The sequence below is a fragment of the Leptonotus elevatus genome, chromosome 1 (genome assembly GCF_054856555.1).
Source record: "Leptonotus elevatus isolate MCC_2025b chromosome 1, RoL_Lele_1.0, whole genome shotgun sequence".
Lineage (NCBI taxonomy): Eukaryota > Metazoa > Chordata > Actinopteri > Syngnathiformes > Syngnathidae > Leptonotus > Leptonotus elevatus.
Window position 1 is genome coordinate 47,306,510 of NC_141239.1, and position 24,604 is coordinate 47,331,113.

At 40.2% G+C, this 24,604-nt stretch overlaps 1 protein-coding gene across 1 annotated transcript in view; it reads right to left on the minus strand.

The window, feature by feature from the left end:
• The window catches only part of grin2aa (glutamate receptor, ionotropic, N-methyl D-aspartate 2A, a), a 143,233-nt gene that overhangs the window by 91,722 nt on the left and 26,907 nt on the right, over positions 1–24,604 (minus strand). The window lies entirely within an intron of this gene.

A 24,604-nucleotide genomic window follows, 5' to 3' on the forward strand; every position in this document is an offset into this window, starting at 1 on the left:
GCATACATGCACCTGTCTAGGAAATAGGGTACAAATGTGGTGGCTCAAAATTCATATCATCAGTATAACTTTTTATTTGTATTTATTATACTCAGTGGGCCCTATTTTGGTCAACTGGTGCGCTTTACATCGTCAACTTTACATTGTACACCTGTGAAAGTCTGTTTCCAATTTCCTATAAATGTACTTTGTGTGCCTCGACCCGCTGCAAGACTCAAGGAAATCAGTGTCGTCCTTCACAATGTCAAGGACTATCAGCACCAAGTGTTCAAGGGGAATGAGAGGAGCCGTTTCGAATGGGGGCAAAATAAGTCGGCTATGTTCATGCCCACAACGATGCAAACCCCATTTTTTTTAAATGAGCCGCTGTATTAGTTTGCACGTTTCTGCGAAAATACCAAAACTTAGTCTAGTCTGCCCCTGCGCAGATTCACACCACACCAACTTTTACTGGGAACATAAATACAGCACTTTGCCTTCAAATAATAAATCCGACCAAGCCATCTGAATCCTTTTAAACCAAGGATGTGGAAAACTGTAAAAATAAAATCACAAGCAGCATCTATATTCAGTAACTTCAGCGCAACCTTGAATTAGAAAATTCCTGTGAAAAACCTACAGAAAAATGTAATGAAAAGAACACACCCAGTGCATGCATGAGACGTCACAGAGAAGCCTGGAAAAAGCGGAGATCTAAGAAAATTAGTAAACTGATTAATTTGTACATTTAATACTAAAACAAAATGGAAATAGCAATCTTATTCAAGCTTGTTCCAAATACAATATAGTGTATTTCTCTCAAGACCTTAAGTCCATGCAAAAGTAAATAGCATAAGTTCCATCCTAGGACTTTTAATCTTCTGTTATTTTCCACACAAATGTTCCACTTCATGTTTCGTTCCATATGTTCACAGTAAGCCGCTGCCCAGCCACACTCTCTCCAGACAATGACAGACACCGATGTTCCCCACAGATATTTTCCCCATCACTCCATTCTGTCCAACTTGTAGCCTCCGCGGCACAAGGCCATTTTTCACACTGATGGCCGTGCCACCCAAGGCGGGCTTTTTCAAAAACAATAAGCTCTAAGGTGATGCGTGAGGTTCAATCTGCTTGCATTCTTGTGGGGGGGAAAAAAAAAAGATTCCCAGGGTTGTCTGCCCAAACGATGTACAGGTATCAATTTTATCAAATGTGTGTGTAAGTCTGTGTTCGCATGCATGCGTATGTGTGTGCACTTGCACAAAACAAGCAAAGTAAATTGAAGCAGAAGCATTGTGGGTGGGTGTTATTTTTTTAGAGTGAACAACAAACTAAAAAGGTCACTCTTTCTTAAACACACACACTTGTCCAAATGGACATTTGATTACTTCACACCCAAAAATATAATCAGGTTCTACAAACTCAAATCCAATGAAGTTGGGATCTTGTGTTAAACATAGATTAAAAGCAAAGTACAAAGATTTGCAAATCATGTTCAACCTATATTTAAATGGTTACATTACAAATACAAGATATTTAATGTTCAAACTCTTTAACTGAATTGTTTTTAGCAAATAATCATTAAGAATTTTATGGTTGCGACACATTCCAAAAAAGCTGGGACAGGGTCATGCCACTAACACAGCCCCATACCATCACAGATGCTGGCTTTCGAACTTTGCGTCCGGATGGTTCTTTTCCTCTTTGGTCCGGAGGATAAAATATCCACAATTTTCGAAAACAATTTGAAATGTGGACTCGCCAGACCACAGAACACTTCTTCACTTTGCATCAATCCATCCTAGATGAGATCAGGCCCAGAGAAGCCGGCAGCGCGTCTGGGTGTTGTTGATAACTTTGCTTTGCATAGTAGAGTTTTAAGTAGCACTTATGGATGTAGCGCCGAACTGTTTTTAATAACATTGGTTTTCTGAAGTGTTCCTGAGCCCATGTAGTGATATCCATGTACACATTGATGTTGGTTTTTGATGCTGAGGGATCGAAGGGCAAGAACATTCACTGTTGGTTTTTGGCCTTGCTGCTTACATGCATTCTCTGAACCTGTGAACCTCGCCCCGTCTTTACTTGTAAATGACTGAGAAATTCAGGGAAGCTTTTTTTTTTTATACCCAATCATGGCACGCACCTGTTCCCAATTAGCCTGTTCACCTGTGGGATGTCCCAAACAGGTGTTTGATGAGCACTCCTCACCTTTCTCAATCGTTTTTGCCACCTCTCCCAGTTTTTTTTTTTTTTATGGAAAGTGTTGCAGCCATGAAATTCAATAAAAAGTTAATGATTATTTGATAAAAACATTAAATATCAAGTCTTGTTTATCAGGCCAGATAACAAGTACCACAGTTCATTGAGCTGAGTTTCTTGAGCTTTGTTGCTTTGTTTTCCTTGCGATATTTTTTATTTAACAAATGCCATCACAGAAGGGAGCAGTGATGCCGAGCTAAAATGAAAAATATGATAGCCTTTTTACTGCAGAAGTAACTTGTGTCAAAGAGGGAACGAATGCTCTTAACCTGGCTACTCTGTAAATAAAACCGAGTCGTCACTAAAGCATGAACAATGATAAAGGAAGAACAGAATGTGACTTGCATGAAACTTTTGGTGTGACGACTCATCCTTTAACAGTAACGTTCGACTTGGCTCCCCTTGTTGATACATGTTAACATTGAGTAACATTTTATTCTTTTTGTCTTTCCTATAACAGCAGCGAAATGTATTTTTCTTTACTCGAATGACAATTAAGTTCAAATGTTATCCATTGTATCGATAACGGTAAATGCAAGGGTTTCTGCTGCTAATTGTTAAGGGGAGAGTCCATCCTTAATCGAAAATGAAGATTGATCAACCTCCCAGAAAAGAAGACTTTGAGGTTCTAATACTGTACCTGACAGTTTCTTCTTTGAGCTTTCTAACTTATATCAAAGTCAGCCAGCTTGCCTAGTGTGATGGGCAACTCTCCAGTGGGAAAGAGACCAAATCAGCAGATTGGGACCATTTTTGAATTTGTTAAATTGTGTCATTTTATGTTGCGTATAAAATACTATGTTGCATTTATCAAATCCAACAGTTTGAAGTTAAGATCAGTATCAGCTTAATTATGCTGTTATCAAACTAAGGACTGCATCAATATAGCTATTTGAAAGTGAACAAAAGGTCCGACTTCCTTAGGATAAAAAATGCATTGTGTTCAAATTTGCTTCTTTTTGCAGTGAGCTCCAGCTTTAGTTGAATGGGGAATCGAGCATTTTCAAATGATGCCACGTGCTTCTGCAATTGTACCGAGTGTCTCGTGAGTTATGTGTGAGGTATATTATTTTATGAATGGATGTGGTTTAGCTGAAGTTAATATATTTTTGGAGGGTCTACCTGGCACTGAATTGTGCTGAAGCTTTAAATCTCATTCTTCGGGAAACGCAGCTTAACAAAAGGGCCTCTTCTCAGAAAATGTGACCCTATTCTGTCAGACACCCGATACATTATTTCCAAATTTTCTTTCTTTCTTTTTTTAAACATTAACAATATAAATGAATAGTGCTGCAAAGTGAGAGGAAAACAATAAGAAACAAACCTCTAACCATCAGCAAAAATTATTCTGGTTCACTCCCTTGACATGTAGTATGATGAGAGCATAATTAATGAGGACATATGCTGAGACCTACATTTTCTTCCACCCTTCCTTTCATAGCCACTACCTCTGCTCGGTCTCCGTATTCGTTCCTACCTGCTCCATCCCCCTTCGCTTTCGCCTGGCCCCAAGAGCGAGAGGCAGATGGCAGGTCAGGTCCACTAAGGTAAGACCAAGAGAGTTAACGAATGGGGATGAGCTTTAGAAAGGGGTCACCAAAGAATGTGGAGAGCAAGGATGGGAGAATGAGATGATTATGTCTACATAGAAATCAGTTGAGAGGATATGCTATATAGAAGGATAATGCACAATACGGACGGATAGGCCCCTGCTCTCCATCAAGCAATCTCCACATGGATGCCGACTGATGTCGACACTGGCTCAACCTACTCATGCATGTGCACATGACTGTCAGCCTACTAAGACATTCATGGACCTGCGAACTTCATGCCTTCCCGTGCAAATGCTCAAGCACACGTCCAACCTTTAAATCATTGCAAATGATTGTCAAACAAGCCTTGGCATGAGGATTGCGTGAATGCACATACTATTAGTCAGAAGGTTGCCTCCAGTCATTGTATAGGTAAGAACAAAACAAAACAATTTTGCAATCATGCAGTATTATCTAATATAAAAATACAATGTTGTTGTCAACAACCGTAGGTGCTTGTTAGGACGGAAACAAATGGCCAGCGTGAGAGCTTAACAACTCAGTTCATGCCACGTTTCCTTTTTTCTTTTTCCTGGAGAGCTCAGTTCATTCGGTAATTTTTCCGATTTGACATGTCATTATCATTGCTCTCTTTTTTTTATATATATTTTTTTATTAATTTTTATTTTGTATGTGGGTGTGTGCGTGCGTGCGTGTGAGTGTGTATTCATTAGTTCACCTAAAACCTATTAAAAAATCCCATACCGTTCGCCTAAACCGAACACTTCAGAATCCAGCCAGAGTCGTGAGGCCGTCAGGTGACCCGAAGAAGGACCAAAGAAAAGAAAGGAAAGTGAAATCCAGCACCGACCAGACACCACCACCACCCACCAGGCCACCAACCAGAGTCCTTCACCAACCCCAGAAACATTTAAATTCCAACAAATCAGGGAGACCTCAAGAGACCAAAGGAGAGACTGAGGAAAGGAAGGAAGGATAGATGAAGCAGAGTGAGATCCACAGACATCAGCCTCCACTGATTCAACGACCAGAGGAAGAAGCAGATTGTGTCTGGGTTTCGATAGATGCTGGTGTGGTGGATCTGGCATGCATGAAAATCTCCACCAAAGAGGGGAGCCGTCGACCCCTGCCAGGACAGAGCAAGCGCAACACCTCAGGACCCCCCAGGCCGCGGCAGCGCCAAAGGACGACCCCCGGGCCCCGCAGGGGCCACCAGCCGGAGAGCAAACCCAGGAGCAGGAGCGCCCCCAACCCAACGCAGCAGGACGGGGCACTGCAGGCTCGCCAGGCACCCCACCGGTTCACAGCCCCCCGCTCCCCCCACGATCCCCCCGCCCCCACCCCCCACATTAGAATAGAAATTTGCCATTTTTCACGCGATCCTAAGGAAAATGCTATATTATTTCAAGCGTGCAAGTGTGATATATAGGTCTTTCTTCAAAAGTATCTGTTTTGGGGGGGGGGGGGGGGGCGGGGGTATTTATAAAAAGTACTAGCGGTATTGTTGACTACTTAAAAGCTGAGTACTACGGAAGAGGATTAGGGCCAGTGAAGAGAGAAAAAAAAAGTTTGGCAGGATCCTGACTTTATTCTCAGAATTCAATTCCGTAGAGTACTTATACTGGTATAGGTATAAAAAATAAAAATAAAAGTGGAATTGAACATCCCTAATGTTTAGATTATTCTTAGAAAAAGGGTCCCCAAGCAACATACTAAATGGCCTGTTTATACTTTACAGTCATTCCTCAGCCATTGCATTGGTTCAAAGGGTCATCTGAGCGCTATTGGCCTGGCTGGTTTGTCAATATAGAGCACCTATCGATTACACTCCCATTGATTTCTACATCATTGGGAGTGGTGCAGACAGGTTGCTCACTGATGCACTTGACAATACAACACGATTTGTACATCTGTCATTCACTGACGCCTTCCTCAACACAAGTAATGATAAATAATGTAATGTGCGGAATCCTGCTGTCATTTCACACAGATATCAACATTACAACAGTGATAATCCACTCAACTAAAACTCCTATAATACAGTGTGTGTTTCTATTAAGAGTGTTACTATGAACAGGCCTTTATTTGATGGGCTCACTAACACCATGAAATTAAAAACGCGCTGTAAATGATCAGCCCATATTAGAGAAAAGAAATAAAATGACTAAATGGAGATTAAACACACAGACCGTTGGTGTGTTAACCTTTTCCCGTTCTCCATTCCTACTTTACAGTTCAGCACCATTAATGTATGTCTATAGCAACACATTAAGCAATGCGGTGGCAAGCCAGGAGTTAAAAGCTCATCTGGTGAAGGAGACAAAAAGTCGAGTGAGCCAACACTGCAATCGATGGACCTAATGTGATTTAATAAGAAGCCCTCTTTACCATAGTGATGTCTGTGAGCCTTGATAGATATTTTATGCGGCTGCTGTAGCAATTTCATTTGGAACACGTTCAGAGCCTTGCAGTGGCTTTAACAACAGTTACAGAGCGTGGAAGATACAGAATGACAAGGAGGTAGGTGGACAAAGGACAGGTAAATTGGAAGGTCGCTCGAGAGAATCAAGAAAAGAAACCGATTTTTGCTTATGCTTGAGATTTGCTGTTCTGCAATGTTGGGACATATTGACATATATATCGTTATGAAGGAAAAATGCACTCAGAATTTGGTGCTTAAAGTCCAACTATATATTTTAAACATATCTTACCCTTTCATCCCAATTTTTAAATACTTATTTCAAGATGATCTACCTTGAAGCTGTTTGCATGGATTAAAAAATTCTGTTTGAAATCAAGTTGATAGTTCAGTTTTATTTCGTTACATGTAACCTTACTGACAGATATAAACTGCTGATACAAGCGACTCATTGGGGGCAATTAACTCACAAGAAAGATAAACGAGGAGTGCAGGATGATGTTGGAAGGGTTGGGGCACGGGGGTAGCAGGGATGGAAGGATTGATGCACTGTGAGACTGTTAAACTGTCATGTGTTTCACACAGTGTCAGGAACACTCTCCATCGTCCCATTCTGCAAAAGGGAATAGAAGGTACGGTGGTGTTATTTATGTGTGAATGTGTACAGTGCATATATTAAAATATGTGTTTTTATGAGTGTGTTTGGCATGTGTAACGTGCCAATGAATGAGTGATGTAGATTCCGTGCATGGCAGTTTCAGTGAATTATTCAACAGGAATGGGATTACAAATAATGGTAGTATCAGCAAAAAAGAAAATAAATAAAGTAAGAGGTCTTTACGGGGCAGAGAATTGTTTGTTGATTTCTATGAGTGGCATGTTGGAGGTTGACCATTTAGACAAATGACACAATGGGGGAATACCATTACCACAACGGCAATTGTAGGAAATGCTTTTAAACATACAGTATGACATCTTTAATCTATTTCTATCAGCACAATCATGAGGTTGGATGTTTTTTTCTTCTGTGTTACTACAATGGTTTAATCGAATTAAGATAAAGATGTTAAACTAAGATTTCACTGAAGATTTGATTTTCCAGAGAGAGAGAGAGAGAGAGATGTAGCTATTATAAATGGTGTAATTCTTCAATTGTAAAGCCAGATTATTGAGGAAATATGACAAGAAAAATACAAAACATAAAACTTGAAATGTGTCATTGTTAATGATCACAGGACTGGATTGGACTGGAAACTCCAAAAGGCAAGTAAGTAGATTAGTGTAGTTGCGCTATCCAGAGAGAGAGAGAGAGCCCAATTAATGTTGTAAACACACAAAACAAAACATTTCTGTTCCTGTTTTGTGAAGTGGTTGTACATGCATGCATTTCTCTTGAACTGTGCAACATGAATTTAAAGTTCTTGTAAATTCAGAGATTTGCTTTTAAATGTACTACCTGTTGATGTTTTAGGATAACAGTAGTCAGGTTTCCATCCAATTGTTTCAACTTTTTTAATATAACTTTTCCATCTGTTCTTCTTTTGCGAATATTGAGAGGGGACTCCGCCGCTGTAGGTGGTGGTATACACCATAGAGGTGTGATTTGTTACGACTGGGGGGGTGAGGACCCAAATGCAGGATTCAGGGAGGCGAGGCCGGCTTGCAGCAGATCAATAAAAAGGGATTTATTTCCAAAAGAACAACCAAAAGGCAAACGAGGAACGTGGAAAAACGTCTTAATTAACAAAGGACCAAAAAGTGGATGCAAAGTAACAAACAAAACACAGGACGACTGCCATAGACTCTGTGACAAATGATCCAACAAAGAACCCAGGGAAGGAGGGAACTAAATAGGAGCAAACTAATGACAATGACAAACACCTGGACATGACACAAGGTCCAGAGGGTGCTGATTGGAAGACACAAGGGGTATGACGAGCACAATGACAACAAGGAAACACGACAATGAAAACCAAACCAAACAAAACACAGATCATGACAAAAGACAACAAAAGCAACAAAACTAACCAAACCCAAACCATAACATTAAATTGTTTTTTGTTTTGTTTTGGCAATGGCTAAAGTGGGGCCCCCTCCACATTAACTTCAGTGCCTTCATTTGCAACAGCATATTCAGCACGACTGCATCTATAGCCGCTATATGTACACCCTGAAAATGCAGTCAGTCCACTGGCATGGCCACTTTAGTGCGCCTTGTTGTCAGCCATGATTGCATGCACGTCATGCAGAGAAAGACAGAACAGCGGTGGAGGGGAAAATGGCCAACTTGACAACCAATGTGTGGACCGTGGCTTCAGGTTGGGGCGGCCACTTTAGAGCGCCTCATTGTCACTGAGTGGAAAAGCCCTGAGATGACCCGGTGGGATATATATATGTCAGCCACACAAAGCTTAAGCAGATATATTTTCACGGCTCAAACATGTAGTAATGTACTATATAGGCAAACACAATATGTTAGATTTGATCAACTTGGAGACTTTCTTTTTAATTCATGGTGTGTCAAAACATTTTTTTTTACTTTACAGGGACTTTAATAGTAGGTAAAACAAACACAAAAATGTTAATGCAGAATTTAAGAAGGTAATAAAACATCTGACATGTACTGCAGCATTAATATAGGTTTTAGTTTCTTGGACTCTCTCAAAAGCCGCTTGGTTGGCAATTTGTGGCAATATTAACCAAACACCTTTTATTTGCAGTGGCACAAAAAGAAACATAACCCCACAGACATACAGAGGTGTGTTTCCAGCTGTGGTTTTAATGAGTGTGTGAGTGCAGCAGATGGAGTCGTTAGTTTCCTGGGCCACCAGCCCAGTCTCTCATTCAACCATACATCACCAATGACGTACACCCAAACTCACCACGGCAGTATCTCTTCAGTGACCTTGCCTCACATCAACTTCAACGAAGCAGGGCCGACAGATATCAGACCCGAAGTATACTGCGCTACTTTGTCCTTCACAGGTTTGCTCTGCTACATGTAGGATGTATGTTGAATTTGTTGGATATGCATAAATAGGCCTAAATGTTGTCTCGAATGTTAGCATTACTGCATCGGTTATTTGAAACTTAAAAGAAAACGAGTCTGTTGCAGGCTTAAAACTTTTCTCTAAGTTCTATTTTTGATGCAGGATACTTTTTCTTCTGTTTTTAGATTTGGGCAGCACAGTGATTTATGCTGTTAGCATGTCTGCCTCAGAGTTAAAGATTTGACCCAACTATTTGTGAAATATTAGTAAATAAGTACAGCACATGTTCTGACATGTGCACACATTTGCTTTACTTAATACTTCATTAAAAACCTACACTCAGAGCAACAGAGCTTGATATCAAACAAATAGTGATGTGTATAGCCGTTTCTTGCTATAGGCCAAGTAGGCGGCTGCCTAGGGCCCCTAAGCCACTAGGGGGCCACCAAGTTCTATGTGTAGTCTTACCTGAGGACGATAAAAATGTCCTGTCTTTATCTGTCTCTAATATTTGTTTATTACATGCCTTCTATGCTTAAAAAATAAACATAGGATAATTATAAAATAAACTGTGATGATAAGCAGGGCCTGGTGTCCTATCTATATTTCCCATTAGCAAGAGTACTAAACAAAACAGACACTGTAATGGCATCAAAATTAAGTTATCTCAGCGGCGAGGAAAAATTTAAAAAATTTAAAACTGAAGGAAAAAAACGGTCAAAAAAGAAAGGTTGGCACTTGTTGGTGATGGATAGTTGGAGGCGAAAGTCAATTTTATTTTACTTTTAGCAAGTTTTTTAAATGTTTTGCTAGCCAGCTCGCTAGCTTCTGGCATTTATTCATAGATGTTAACCTTCCCTTGGCCAGTCCTTAAAAAAAAAATAGGAATATTCACTCATGGTTTATTTGCTTGATAACCTAAGGAGCTATTTTAAGTTAGTTTGTTTTCCTTGATGCACTTTAAAATTGAGTTTGTTTTGCTGTGTTTTATTTAAATTAAACATTTGTATAAACACTCAAAAGCTGTTTTATTTATTTATGTACAAATGACTGTCAACTTAAGATGTTTAATTTTAACTGTAGTCTGTTTTGCTCATAAAGTGTAATAGATTGTGGTATCTTAAGAGACCGTCTAAAGCAGGGGTGCTCAAGTTCGGTCCTCAAGAGCTCCTAGCCTGTTTTCCATGTCTCCCTCCAGCAGCACAGCTGAATCTAATGAGCTAATCAGCAAGCTTTGCAGAAGCCTGATAACGATCCTGATCATGAATCAGGTGTGTTAGTGGAGAGAAACATGGAAAACAGGCTGGATAGTGGCTGTCGAGGACCGAACTTGAGCACCCCTGATCTAAAGGGTTAGGAATCTCTTCATTGAAGTTTGGCAAACTAGGGGCCCCCAAACAGCATCTTGCCTAAGGCCCCCAACGGCCGAGGTGACGTGTCGTTGATCGTTTTTGTTTTTAGCCATTTGATTCGCATTACTTCGTCATTCATGATAACCCTGCAAGTCTTTTAACAAGTTGAATATGGATATATATGGACTGGCCATCTGGTATACAGACCAGATGCCTGGTGGGCCGGTGTGGCGCTATTACTTATTATTTTACTCCATTTTACAAGAGAGCAACCCACCAGTCAAAATGCCAGGGCCAGTTTTTGGTGCCAGTCCAGCCTTGGCTGCAGCACCCTGCGACCCTGAGCAAGAAATGTGGTGTAGTCAGCGGGATGGATACAACATGCATATTTGATAAATTTAAGTGTCCTCACCTAGACTAATGTAATTTCACATTATACTGTTTGTTGTACTAAAATACTGTTTCTAAAATATTGCTACCAATGTCGATATTCGGAAAATGCTTATTTTGCCCATTTCTTATGTTATTCATCCGTTACTCTTCTCAATATTTGTTCCTTCAACTGATTAGTGACTAGTGACCAAATGTACCAAAGTATAACGCAGTAGCACTGTGTAACCTTTGATGCTGAATAGTGAGGTTCACAAAAGAAATACATTGAAAAAGCATTCAATGCAGCTTTCTATTCCCAAAGAACGTGACTGACTACTCATTTTGAATACAAAGCAAAGAAGCCATTAAGCAGGGGGAAGAAAGACAGCAAGGGAGGAGAAACAAAACGATGAAAGGAAAAGAAAAACTGCCAGTAAAATCAGGAGTTGGTAAACTGGAGCGTTAGTCAGAGAGGTGAATAACGCTCCCTTGTTTCTCTCAGGAAGTCATCAGGGAGGTACAGTATTTGGACAAAAACAGAAAGAGAGACACTAGAGAGAGAGTGCACTTGACACTGCACTGCAGCATACTCCATGCACCCCCGTCCCCCCCACCCCTCAACCTCTCACAAGCTTCCTCCTCAAATGCATAAACACACCCAGACGTTTGCACATGCTCGGTTGAGAGCAATCGAGATCTAGAACCCGCTAACCAGTTCCACAGTGGGTCTGGCACAATCAATTATGGATACATTTCAAAAAGGAAGAGTGCATATGTCTATTAATAATAGACTCGCAGTCGTACGCTGCGCACATCACACAGCAGCAGTGGAGCCAAGCACAACACATGTACAACTATATAAATGAATAAATAACCAAGTAAGTAAGTAAATAAATAGATAAATAAAGGGGGGCTTCATGGCCTTGCACTGCAATGTGATGCAGTGTTTGCATGCCTGCAGCACAATATACAGGACATGCTGACTAGAATTATGTTGGTTTGAAATTGCAATTGAGTGTGTCCCACATTACAATAATCACGACCGCAAACGATATCAGGATAAAATGGTCGCCGTCAACGTTTAAAGCCAGCTAAAATAAAGACCGGGGGCCTCTGCTTCCAATTGGCCGTAGTTAAGACGCAGAGCAGCATCTAATTACGTCTCAGTCGGCCAGGTCGACCAGACACTGCGCGAGTGAAAGATATGATAATGAATTATACAGCAGGAAGCTTGAGCCAAGGGATCCGATTGGTCAATGAGCCGTTCCAAGTTCATTCGAACTTCCATAGTAGTCATTGTCCTTGCTGGTTGCTATGACAACTTTTAAGGGTTGCTTGTAGGCAAATGATTTCTTTGCAAGATACACAATATTATCTGCTAAAGTAGGGGTAAAATTGCTTTTACATATGTGCCAGCAAATAAATAATAATATAATATTATATAATATTATTGCAATGGGCTAATTTGTTATTGTGGAAGTCAAATCATAGATGTTCTTTACAATATGTTCTATGTGTCCCAATTAGTCTCAACGTGGAATTCTGATTAATATCGCATTTGTGGAAGCCATGTTTACCCATCACAGGTGGCGGCCATTTTGCCACTTGTTGTCGACTAAAAATGACATCACAATGTCTATAGGCTCAGGTAACGACCAATCACGGCTCTCTTGTATGATGGGTTTGGTTACGTAACATTCGCAAGTTTGTGCTTAATTCATATTTCACAAATACATTATTAATCATAATACCATGTTTAGACAAATGGGGCCGCATATAACATATTATTTTAAAGACAATTTTTGACTTGAATTCCCCTATAAACATTTATTCATGTCTGAAATTTATTCATTTCTGTAAAATGCCCTTTCTCGTTCAATGCATGAATAAGCTAGACTGCAGACTTTATTGGTGTGGGAGTTCAGACACAAAACAATATGCAGTAGTAAAATACACAGCAGTCAGTGAACCCTTACACGCCGTTGCTGTCTTTTTCGAAAATAATAAAAACAATACAAATAAACCAACGGTAGCCTTTTAACAGTATACAAAGAGTAAAGATGATGACAGTGGGAAAACATTTTTGGGAAACAAAGTGGGGATGTGGTGTTTGACCGTGTACAAAATTTAATTGAAAGCAGCAACTGTGGACATGTCAGTGTCGTAAACATGATATATAGAGAGAAAAGAGCATCAGAAGTCTTGTTTTTACTTCGGAAGAATCTTCTCAAATATACCTTCAAATGTAGTCCCAGTTATTGATCAGATATTTAGTATCGTGAAGGCACCGTTCCAGGCTATGAAATCATATTGTATGGTATGTTCAAGATGCTTCATTTCAACACATCTTCCATCCCATAGAGAACCATTTGCCCAACCAGGGAAAATGTTTATCTTATCATAAACTGTCATGCACATGGCAAACCAGAGTGTGCAAATTCCTTCCATTTAGAACTCCACAACTCACTCACAATAGGACTTTGGGATAATTAACAAACACCTTATCTATTTTTATTTTTAGATATATCGTTTTAAAAGGATGTGTGAATACCTTCCTATTTTCATGTCAGTGTCATACTGACCCAATATATTTTGCCCAATGGAGTTGCAATGCCATGTTAGTCTCTCTGCTGGTCGTGCACCCCCCCCCCCCCCCATTTAAATTAAAAGACAATAAATCAACAAGCAATCCAACACTATCAATTGCTTTTTTTCCTTCTTTTTTTTAAAGATAAATTAATCAATTAATCATAATTATGCTCGCCTATGATAATAGTGTTTTGTCTCTGAATAAAAAGTAAAAGTTATATTTAAGGAGTGCTTTATAAAGCTTTTCTACTGACCAGTTATATGAATATTAAAATTCATATTATTATAAAAGTAAATACACATGATAAAATATGTCATTTTCAACTGTCATCGGTTAACAAAAAAATCTATTGAAGTCCTCACGATTTGGAGCCCTATTTCCAACCCGCTTTTCCTTATGAAATTACATTTCTCTTTCACCCCCGGGTGTTCTTGAAGGTACAAAGGATGCCATTAAAGCAGCACGCATATTATTTGATCATTACTCCCAAACCTTCATCTCACTGGCACATGATCTCATTCTTCAGTGGGCCTCCAATAATCTCTTTCTGTCATCACTCCGCCACCATCTTTTGAGCGTATCAAGCTGTGGACTGTATACCCCAGCATCTATCATGCTCTCAAACTCCACAACCCGGGCGTCTCCCTTCTCCACCTATAATGTTCATCTATTTTACTTTGGTCTCCTCACTGTAAATTCTTCATGACTTTTAGTTAGAGCTCTTTTTGTTGCTGTGCTTGTCAAAGATCTTCCTGCAGCGGCCATCTTTCCCTGATCTCGTCCTGTGTATCTTTCACACTCCTGTTGTTTGGAGACGATGCAAGTGTTCACATTGTTATTCCCTCAACTCGGTAACGTTTACAAATGCACGCACGTATACACAGCCGTATCATTTGTCCTACGACTGCCTTCACACCCCTGCTGACTTCATGGCCGGCAGTGTTTCTCTCAGTGACGCCATTAGCACCAGCGCAGCACACCTACATGCACAAACTTGCACAGCAAAAACGACCACAACACCTGCACACAGACAGCATCCAAATTGCACCTTTTAACGCTTGCCCGCAGCTACCGCTGACCTGGATATAACAAACTAACTGCAGCATCTTGTTGATACAAAGCATGCAATATGCAGTGGTTGCCAGTTATACGCAAGCAACCTTCAAATGACAGAAGCACCAAGTTGTTTTATTAAATTAACCAGTGATCTTCATGCACAATTCCGCTTGAAGGTTCATCAAATCAATTCAAATTGTTGTGATTTACAATACACATTGAGTACAACTTCATGTCATGTGAACCCGCGAACTCCGCACAAGAAGGCCGGAGCCCGGGTTTTTAACTCATAACCTCAGAATTGTGAGGCTGCAAGGCTATGCTAACCATTTATCCCCATACCACCAGTAATTTAATTTTAATATGAAATCCAACGATGACAATAATTATTTCCTAATTATAATTCGTATGTACTATGCTTATTCTGTGTCTTTGGCTAAAAAAATATTTTTATTGGTTTAACCTTTGTTTATCCAGGTAAGACAACTGAGAACAGATTCTCATTTGCAATGCCGATCTGGCTGCAGAAAGCAGAAACAAATATGCATGCAGCTGTGGTCAGGCTCCCCAGAATAAAAACCAGAATTTCCATTCTTATTCTGATTCTTATTATCAATTAGGCGAACCAGATGAACAAGCCACCATTATAGATAAGGATTGGCGAGTACCGATACATCCCTAATTGTAGAGCTCAATGCTAAATTTTGGATTAAAGGGACCTTTCAGATGTAATTAGGTTAGGGTTTAAGTGGCAAAAAAATTGTCTTAAATTGGAAGTTTTATGATTGAAACATGCATGGCCCAAAGTGCTGGAAAACCACACAGCCGCAAAGCAGCGCTGTAAAAAATAAATATAACCACTGCCTTAATAAAAGAGTCAGTTTGCTTCCTGTTTTTTTTTTTTTGTGTGTGTCAAAAGTAGCAGACTCAATTGCCTGAAGAGATTCTGGCAGAGAGCTAAGTCGGGTCCCGCGACAGTCTTTGGCCATCATTGTTTTATTCTGTGATGATTAGCCATTAGGCTCCTACACCGTGACATGCCTCTGAGGCCTCACTTCCCCAGCTCTAATTTTAAGGAGGGATGAAAGTGAGCGACGGAAAGGGAAAAAAAGGGATTAGTGTGAAGAAGAAGCACTTACCCCTTGCCTTCCCAGGAATGTCCCTAACTAACATTTGTCCAAGAATAAAGAATGTTATCCTCCCGCAAGCCCTTCCTTAATATATCAGACTTTCCCTTCACATGTCCTTCTTTCTTTCATTGTCTCTGTGGGGTTAAGGGACACAGCCCTTGTCTAGACTGAGAGCGCCACATCAGCAATTTACTCATGAGGCTTAAGACTCCCTATACGAGTGCCATCTTCCGAGCAATTTTTCAAGTGTCAAGCATCACTGGAAAAGTGACTTATTTTTTTGTGTGCTGTATTCAGTTCAACTTTGATGTCTGGATTGGAGTATCAATAATGCATATGGATGACAATTCAGTCTGGAATTCTGAAATAAAGCAAAGAGGGCTATTCAAATCTGTATTCCGACAGTCTTTGGTCAATGAGTTTTAGTTGATTTCATGATGTTTACTTCTTATAAAAATAAAACAACAATAAAGGTAATGCTCTTGGCCTAAATCAACAAACAGATGACGTAGGTTACACAACTCTTCTTGGTTGCGAAATCTACTACTGTGCATGTGTAAAAAAAAAACTTTCACACAAGACCAGACAAACGATACCCAGTGTGCATTAAATGAAACAATAGAGCGTGTGAGTGTAAAGTGTGTCCAACACGGTCAACGGTGGCTGACAGCTCAACATTATTGATTTAGCATTATGCATGTTAATGAGGAAATCCAAGAGTGCTGACTCCAATATCATTGAAATCTGCAAAATGCCAATAAAAGGGATGAAACCCTGAACCTCTAAGTTGCGGAGTCCACCGATGAATACATTTTGCAGCACTCTCATCGATACTGTGTGTGCAGTGTTGCATGCAGATGATGCATTGTTTGGACGTGTTTTTACATTCATTGATTGTCAGCTAAGAAAGACTCAATATAGGGATTATATTTGTGTACAATAGCATTTTAAAAAGTGAGTAAACACACCAAACTTTGAAAAGTGCTTTCGGCATGACAGAAGATCCATCCATGGTACGATTAGCCTCATCAGTTGTAGTCTTGTTATTTATAACATTAAAAATGATCAACTAATATGGTCAGAAACAGTAAAGGCTCTTAAAAATAGTTTTTCTGCTCTTTGGAGCTGCAGTCTTAAAAGCCGTGAACTCTGAACTAAAAAGGAAGCCTTGGGAGACAACAGGTTTGAAAGTGTCATCCGTCACCTTCGATCCCTCCCGCAGGGCTTGCTGACAGATTGGTTGTTTATTGGTCCCGAGACGCAATGGCCCAAACCTACAAATGGGCAGCTCCTGTAACTGTGTCACATCTTGCCCAACGGAGATTTGAGATGTGCGAATCCTCCTATTCACTGGCTTTAGCTCACTTTTCATCTCAGCACAACAAAAAAGCCCTAAAAATAGAAACCACCTTCGAGATTCCGATGGAAATGTCTGAGTTTCACTTTCATTATGTGAGTACGGGAAGGTATGGAAAAAGGATGCAGGTAATTTGAAAATATGTGGAAATGTTATGGGATTGTGACAAGATCTAAAAATAAGAGTTAAGAGAATTAAACAAACAGTTGTACAAGAGTTGCATATTTTTAACATTTTGTTCTCTACTTTTCTAGTATTCCTGAATGTCTCCGTCATCTGTGTAAACAAATGACATTTAGTTTTATTTGTATCACTTAGTGTCACATTGATTTGCATATGTTCTATTGCTCTCTTATCGCCACGTGTACAGCAGTGACATTGCACCCGTGAGAATAATTTTCATTGTTTGAACGTACTCATGAAGCAAATAATTGTTTAAGCATGTCATTAAATAACACAAAGTAGTAACATATTAGTGTTCCACCAATAGAGGCATCATCACCATCCGTACCAACTATATTTTAACATGGCATATTTTAGCCACATTCATGACAAATGTACAAACACACAGGCATATACACGCAATGGCAGCATACTAGTCTATGTAAATGCTCCAACTAGCTACATCATAGTTTGGAATCATGTTGTACTACCACGCACAGTAAAAACACATATTTGCACATCACTTGTGTGGCTCTTTTTTTTTACGCTGACTGCAGCCACAATGTCAGTGGGCCAATCATTTGCACTGGTGGGGATGTGACTGTCTGCTACAAAATAATGTCCTGATTCAGACAGCTGCAGGCACTGATGACAACAAAGAGAAGAAAAAAAAATATGTCCGACTGCTGGATTCAAAAGACCAGACCCAACATCAAAAATGCTATTAGAACATCATCAGTTTCCCCTCTCGGTAACTGGTTGACAAAATGGGGCAACCAAAAAACATGGGGAGTCGTAGTGTGAGCATGCAACAATAGCATAAATCCTCATGCAGGTGCGGAAAGCCCCAAGCACATGCATATATACATGCAGCGGCTGGGAGTAGAAAAGATTAGGAATCCCAAGTATTCATAAGAAGTTTCAATTCACACTGGCACTGACACAAAAACGCACACTTTGAGCCCCCTCAAGTGATTGCATTTTCAATGTCGACTCAGCAGAATTGTCTAAGCTGGCATATGCGGTTATGTGGCAGCACGCATATTTGTACTGCAGCTTCAACTTCTTCACATTCTACCACAAATTTATGTACAATTGACTGCGAGTGGGACATTGAATTTGTTATACCTCAATGGAAGAATGCAGATCATTTTCCATCATTTAAAAAAACAAAAAATTGGGAGGACCCATTCATAACCAAATATTGACTTTTTTGTGCAAACTGGAACAGTCTTGAGATCCATTAGTCTTCCTGCTTTGTGTACATATACAGTAAATTTCTTGACAAAAAAAAATAAATACATGTCTTGTCTACATAAACCCATATTTCATGATTTCAAATGGAATGTATTCCTACACCACATACTGTTCAGGAGGGAGATGAGGATGGAATGTTTTATCCCCTTACGGTTCAGGAAAATCTGTTTCATGTGTTTAGAGGCGGTGTTGTTGTTGCCCGTCAATGGTTGTGTTTGTTTTAACATGGGAGCGCCGTCTCACTCCGCCAACGAGGAACGTGCAACAGAACTAGGCCAAATCTAACAACAAAGAAAAGCTACCCGCAACATGGCAAAAATCCATCCTTTTATTCTGTCTACTGTGTCTCTTTTTATTTATTTATTTATTTTAACTCAAACCGCTTTTTCAGGGTCACACATGGGGCTAGAACCAATCTCAGCTGACAAAAAGCCAACTAAACTTGGGAATAGGTCCGACGTCAGCTTCATAAATACAAGTAGTCACCAATGTAGACTAGAGATAGACCGATATGCTTTTTTCAAGGCCGATGCCGATTATCGGTCGTCAGGTAGGCCTATAACTGATATTTGAAGCAGATATATATTTGCAGAAAAAAAAAAAAAGTTGGTGTCAATTTTTGGGGGAATAAAATAATTAAAACTCCAGCACTTGACTGCTTAAATGCCTTCAAGGACATGTTTATTAAACAGCTTTTGTGATTTGAAACATGTTAAAGGTTTTTTGTTTGTCATCAGCTTTTGCATCAACTATAATGTGGCTTCCGGATGCTAACTCCCAAATAGCCGCTAATTTGCAGACTAACTGTTAGCTCGCGAGCTAACCATTCACCCACACGCTAACCCCGGGGATAACTCCCACATAGCCGCTAAAAAACGGCTATTAGGTAAACCCGCGAGCTAACCTAATAGCCGTTAATTTGCGAGCTAGCCGGTTAGCCCGTGGGCTAATAGCCGCTAATTCGAGAGCTAACGGTTAGCTCGTGGGCTAACCGTTCTCCCACACACTAACCCCGTGATAACTCCCAAATAGCTATTAGGTTAGCCTGCGAGCTAACCGTTAGCTCGCGGGCTAATAGCCGCTAATTGCTGCGTATTGGCTGTTAGCACTGTACGAGCAACCAATCAGATAATGCTGTTGGCGGGCCAATGCTGCAGGGAGTCAACAGCCGCTGACTCAGAGCTGACGGAGAAGAAAAGCGCCCGTCAAAGCAAAAATAACAGTTTTTAATATATCGGCCATCAAAACAAAAAAAGAGGTCGATGTCGATATTCATAAAATGCTGAATATCGGTGCCGATTATCGGCCGGGCCGTTTAGCGGTCTATCTCTAATGTAGACCAACACAGGCATGTGGCATGACAATTAGAAAATAATGCAAAAACAAGAGACCTTCTGCTTTTTAAACTTCTTATATTAGGCGCTTGGACCCAAATTTGAACAGCCACTTGATGTCAGATTAATTTCCAACTAAATGTTATTTTATGTCAGGGATAATTATAATGGCACACAAGTAAATCAATCAAACTTGCACTGCATTATATTTAGTAATAAATAAATAAAATCTAAACCCATTTAACGCACTGTAGAGGAAATAATTTTTTCTAGGACTTCCATAACTACATTTTGTTATTTTGACCCCTTTCATAGCATTGCAAAGTGGCACCCTTGCAGTTAAAGGTCTTGCCTGATTTCCATTAGAGGCAGCAATAAGTCTTAAACCAATCTCTTTGAAATTGACTCACAGTGTTGATTCATGAAGATAAATGTTCATCACAAACGGACACACACATGCACACGCACGCACACACAATGTGACTCCTTACTTGGAGAGGAGACTCGGGTGGGAGAGATAACGCGAAGGGGCGAAGAGGGTTAATGACTCCAATACAGAAAGAATGCTTGAGGTTGGACTTGAGTGGCACACATGCACGGGCCAGTTTGATGCAAATGAGTATTATAAATTAATGAGGCTGCCGACACTTCACCTCTTTTAATCTTCTTCCATCTCCTCATGTCATACAACTCAAGCTCATTACTTGCTTCTTCAGGGCTGGAGTGTTTTGGCTAAAGAGGTAGTCCAGGTTGTCAAGTGATCAAAATGGCTTGCGGTTTCGATCCCCGTCTCCCCAGTGTTTTGATGTTATTGAACGGGAAACCCTGACTCGTGCTGATGACTCAATGTTTGTATGTGTTTGTGTGTTTGAATGCCGCCTCTGACATCAGAACACTAATGTGTCTATTTATAGACTAGCCTGAATAAAAATGCAAGGGTTGACAGCAGGATAGTAAAGTGCTTTTAAAATACAGCACTATTTGTTTTGAACAAAGACGGGATCAGAGAAGAAGAGTTTAACAGATCCAGACGGGAAAGAATCAATAAAAACAGCACTTTTCACATGGCTGTGAAAGGTTGACACTTTTATTACAGGCCAATGAGATCAAGAAAAATAAGCCTGGGGAAACCAGTAAGCATTTCTTTCAATAAAGAAATATATTTACAATAAGTTCAGATAAAACTGCCGCAATGGCAATATTTATGCTTATCCCTTCAGTGGCTGTAATTGTTTGATCTTGCAGGTGCTGATTAGTCTGGTCCAATTTGGAGTAAATGATCATTAAACCATTGCAAGTAAGGAATTTGGATTTGTCATATTACATGTTACATGCCGTATTCTCGTGGAACCTTGGGCATCACAACTGGAGAGGAAAGAAGGAAAATATTAGCATGAATGTTACGTTATGCTAATGTTAGCGGTTTGAAAATCTGCATACATCTTTTTCAATCTTTTTTTTTCTGTTTTATCAGAATTTTATACTGCTGAATATCAGATATCGACCTAAAAAAAATCCAACAAATGCTAATTAAAAAATTGAGATACACTGACAAAGCATAAATTAAAACAGTTTAAACCTTGGGGGTTAACCCTTGACCTAAGACCGTTTGAACCTTCAAGGTTATTACAGAAGCATCATGCCTACCATGTTCCCCATCAATTTGCACCCTCTTTAGCAATCCCCCAAAAATCAATTGTGAGAACTTCTCTTTCTCTGAAATTGTAATTCCTCCTGCCAACGCACACAACCACACACTCCGCAACACATTCTTTCTCTGTCCTCTCTCCTGGCTACCCACCTTCTTTCGTCTTTGCCTCTTCAGTTGTCCTTTACCTAATTTAAAGTGAAAGTGACCTTTTGTGAACATGCAACAGCAAACACGCATGCACAGCAATGACACCCTGTGTGTGCGCACCGGTATATGAATGTGCCCGCCACTACAGGACATAAAATGCAATTACATCTGTCCTTGGGAAAATTTCAATCGCTCTTTGTCAACTTCAGGCAAATTACCTGTCAACACTATCACACATACTAGATGTATATATTATCTATACCTTCTCAAGTACAACGTTTTGAATGAGCACTTATAAATGCAAGCACAAAGTACCAAATAAACATGAGTGGTGAGTGACAATGACAACTCATCCACAATGAAGATTGAGGATGGTCAGACCCGCCAGGCAACACTGGTTGACCAAAATTGAGACCAAATATTGGAAATTTGCTCACAACCCTCAGAAATAAACAATGGTGCATAATGGATCGTGTCCGCATGAAGCAATACCAGAAAGCCGAGGACCTGAGAGGTGGCTGGGGGACAGTGGGGACAAGCGCATACGAGACATTCTGTAAGGAGCTCTTTCTGTTTTGCAACAGGCAGGCATGAGCCACAAAGCGCAGTGACTTCAATCGTGTTTCCGCCATCCCTCAGCCCATCACTGCCTCTCAATTAAATTCCAATCAATGGAAAAGCCTCATTATCCTCTCTGCCCGCAATGCTGTGGAATTGATCCATGTCCCGGTGGTACTGTTATACAATACAAAATTATAACTCGCTGGTCAGGAGGGCCATCGGTGGCGCATATAAGATATCTAGCATGGAGAGATGACATGCCATTATATGTGATTTTCACAGGGGGTGGAAAATGTCTCCATGCACTTACAAGTTGAAATTTAAAAATGTGTTGACATTTGTGCAACATGCTGTGATACAATGCAATGGCATTTTGTGAGAAAATGTGTAAAAAAAAAAAAAAAGGTTGGTCAATAATAATGATGGGAATTTTGGCTTTTTGTTTTGTTTGTTTCCTTCTTTCAAGAGTCGGTTCTCTAAGCTAAGACTCTCTAAGAAGAGCCAGCTCTTTGGATAGTAGCTCTTCATTGTTTTTATTGCTTCAATTAATTAATTAACCAATTATGTGTAAATTAATTACAAATGTAAAAAAAACCGAATTGTATCTATCTATCAATCAATCTATCTATCTATGTATGTATGTATGTATCTATCTATCTACACTGCCATTGTTGCAAACCCTTCTTTATATCTTTAAATAACAGTGCCTCAAGTGTCTAAATTGCTCTCTTTGATTCAGAAGGTTAAAAAAAAGTGATTTCCCCGTTTCCTTTGGGGAGCGCTGACCTAACTGTCTACACTCCCTGGAGCAACGGCTATGTTGCTCTGCAGACCCATTTGTCAACGTTGACCCTGAAACACCCCATCTTTCCACGGAACCCTCCATCCGTCTTCCCTCTTGTCCTCTGGTACTTTTGCCTTAAAAAAAATCCTGTGTGTGTGTTCCTTTACTTCCAAAAAATAAATAAAACAAACACCACAAAACCACCAAAGGCTTAATAACATTGCCATAAGAGGAAGATAAGGGGAAAAGGATAAAGGAGACTGAGGGTCGTGATAAGATAAACCAAGGTTGGTAGGGAGGGAACAGGTGCCCTACTAGGGAAACCTGACCTGTCAACCTTAGCGACCCAAGTGCCAAGCTCTTTGAGGACTGCTGAATGGTGACAGTGTTGTTTCAGATAATGTCGAAGATTATCACCAAGCTCTTCAACAGCTACTTTGTAATGGATGAAATAGATGGTAAATCGGAACTTCTCAGTCACTGACCCCCTCTTCAGCAACATGGACCTTGACTTGGACAACTTGAAACGTATCCTTGCCTGGCTGATGAGTCAGCCATTTGCTAGAGGACTCCTTCTCCTACAAGCACACCCATTCTCTCTTTCTGTCTTCAAGATAGAGTTTTGTATTCACTCGTTAAATTATGCGTTTGTGATACATAAGTCATTTGAAATTCAAAACAAAATCTTTGTTGGACCACATAACTTAACTGTAGATGAGGTGATGTGTTAGGGACTATATATAAAGGATTCCACAGTTGATAGAACTGTGAGTGCTGTGGCAAGTTGCAAATGACCTGATAACTAAAAATTGTTGCATTAGAAGTGTGGTTCTCTGCAGCATTTGCTTAACAGGGAAGACAAAACTGCATCACATCTGTACATGTCTCTGTCAGACAGAATATAGCCGTAAATGTGCTCTCGTTTGCAACATTGGTCATAGCTTAGCTTAACACTTAAAATGCCAATGTAAATTAATCAAACGCAGGTCAAAAAAAGGAGCAGCACTGTTCATTTCTCGACTGAGTTCTGGGGGACTCTTTTAACCCACACACACGGACACTCAAGTTTCTTGTTCAGCCTGACGGGACCTCTTAAGTTGTCTTTCATGTTAATGGATGTAGCGCAGCATCCTTTTTTTTTTTCGAGTCAGCAGAGCCAAGTGCTGTATGTTGCTTGGAAAGAGAAAGAGAGGCAAGGGAAGTCAAATAAATTGTGTATCCAATAAAACATGAATAATAACATTTTCTTGAGAGCCCCCTGGCACGCCTGCCATGTGCTCAAAGCTTCTTCGCAGATTGTCACAAGGGGACATTCTCACAAAGTATTTTCCCGTCCATCCCAGCTCACTCCTTTACCACAATTAAGACTGACTTAACGCCCCACGGAGCTTTCCATCACAACATAGCGGCGAGCGAAACAAGGAAAAGGCTCATCTTAGCAATATTTAATTCATGTCACTCTCACTGCCTGCGCTTCTCCATCCGCTGTCTTTTAGCACAGCTCACTGCCCTCACACATGGGGCGCTGAGCTAGGCTATGATAATGCGCAGCCAAAGACAATGGATGATTCTGATGGAGTTGTGTTGCGACACTAGAGCAACATTAGAAATGTAAAAGAAGCAAGGTTATCACTTTCTGACAACA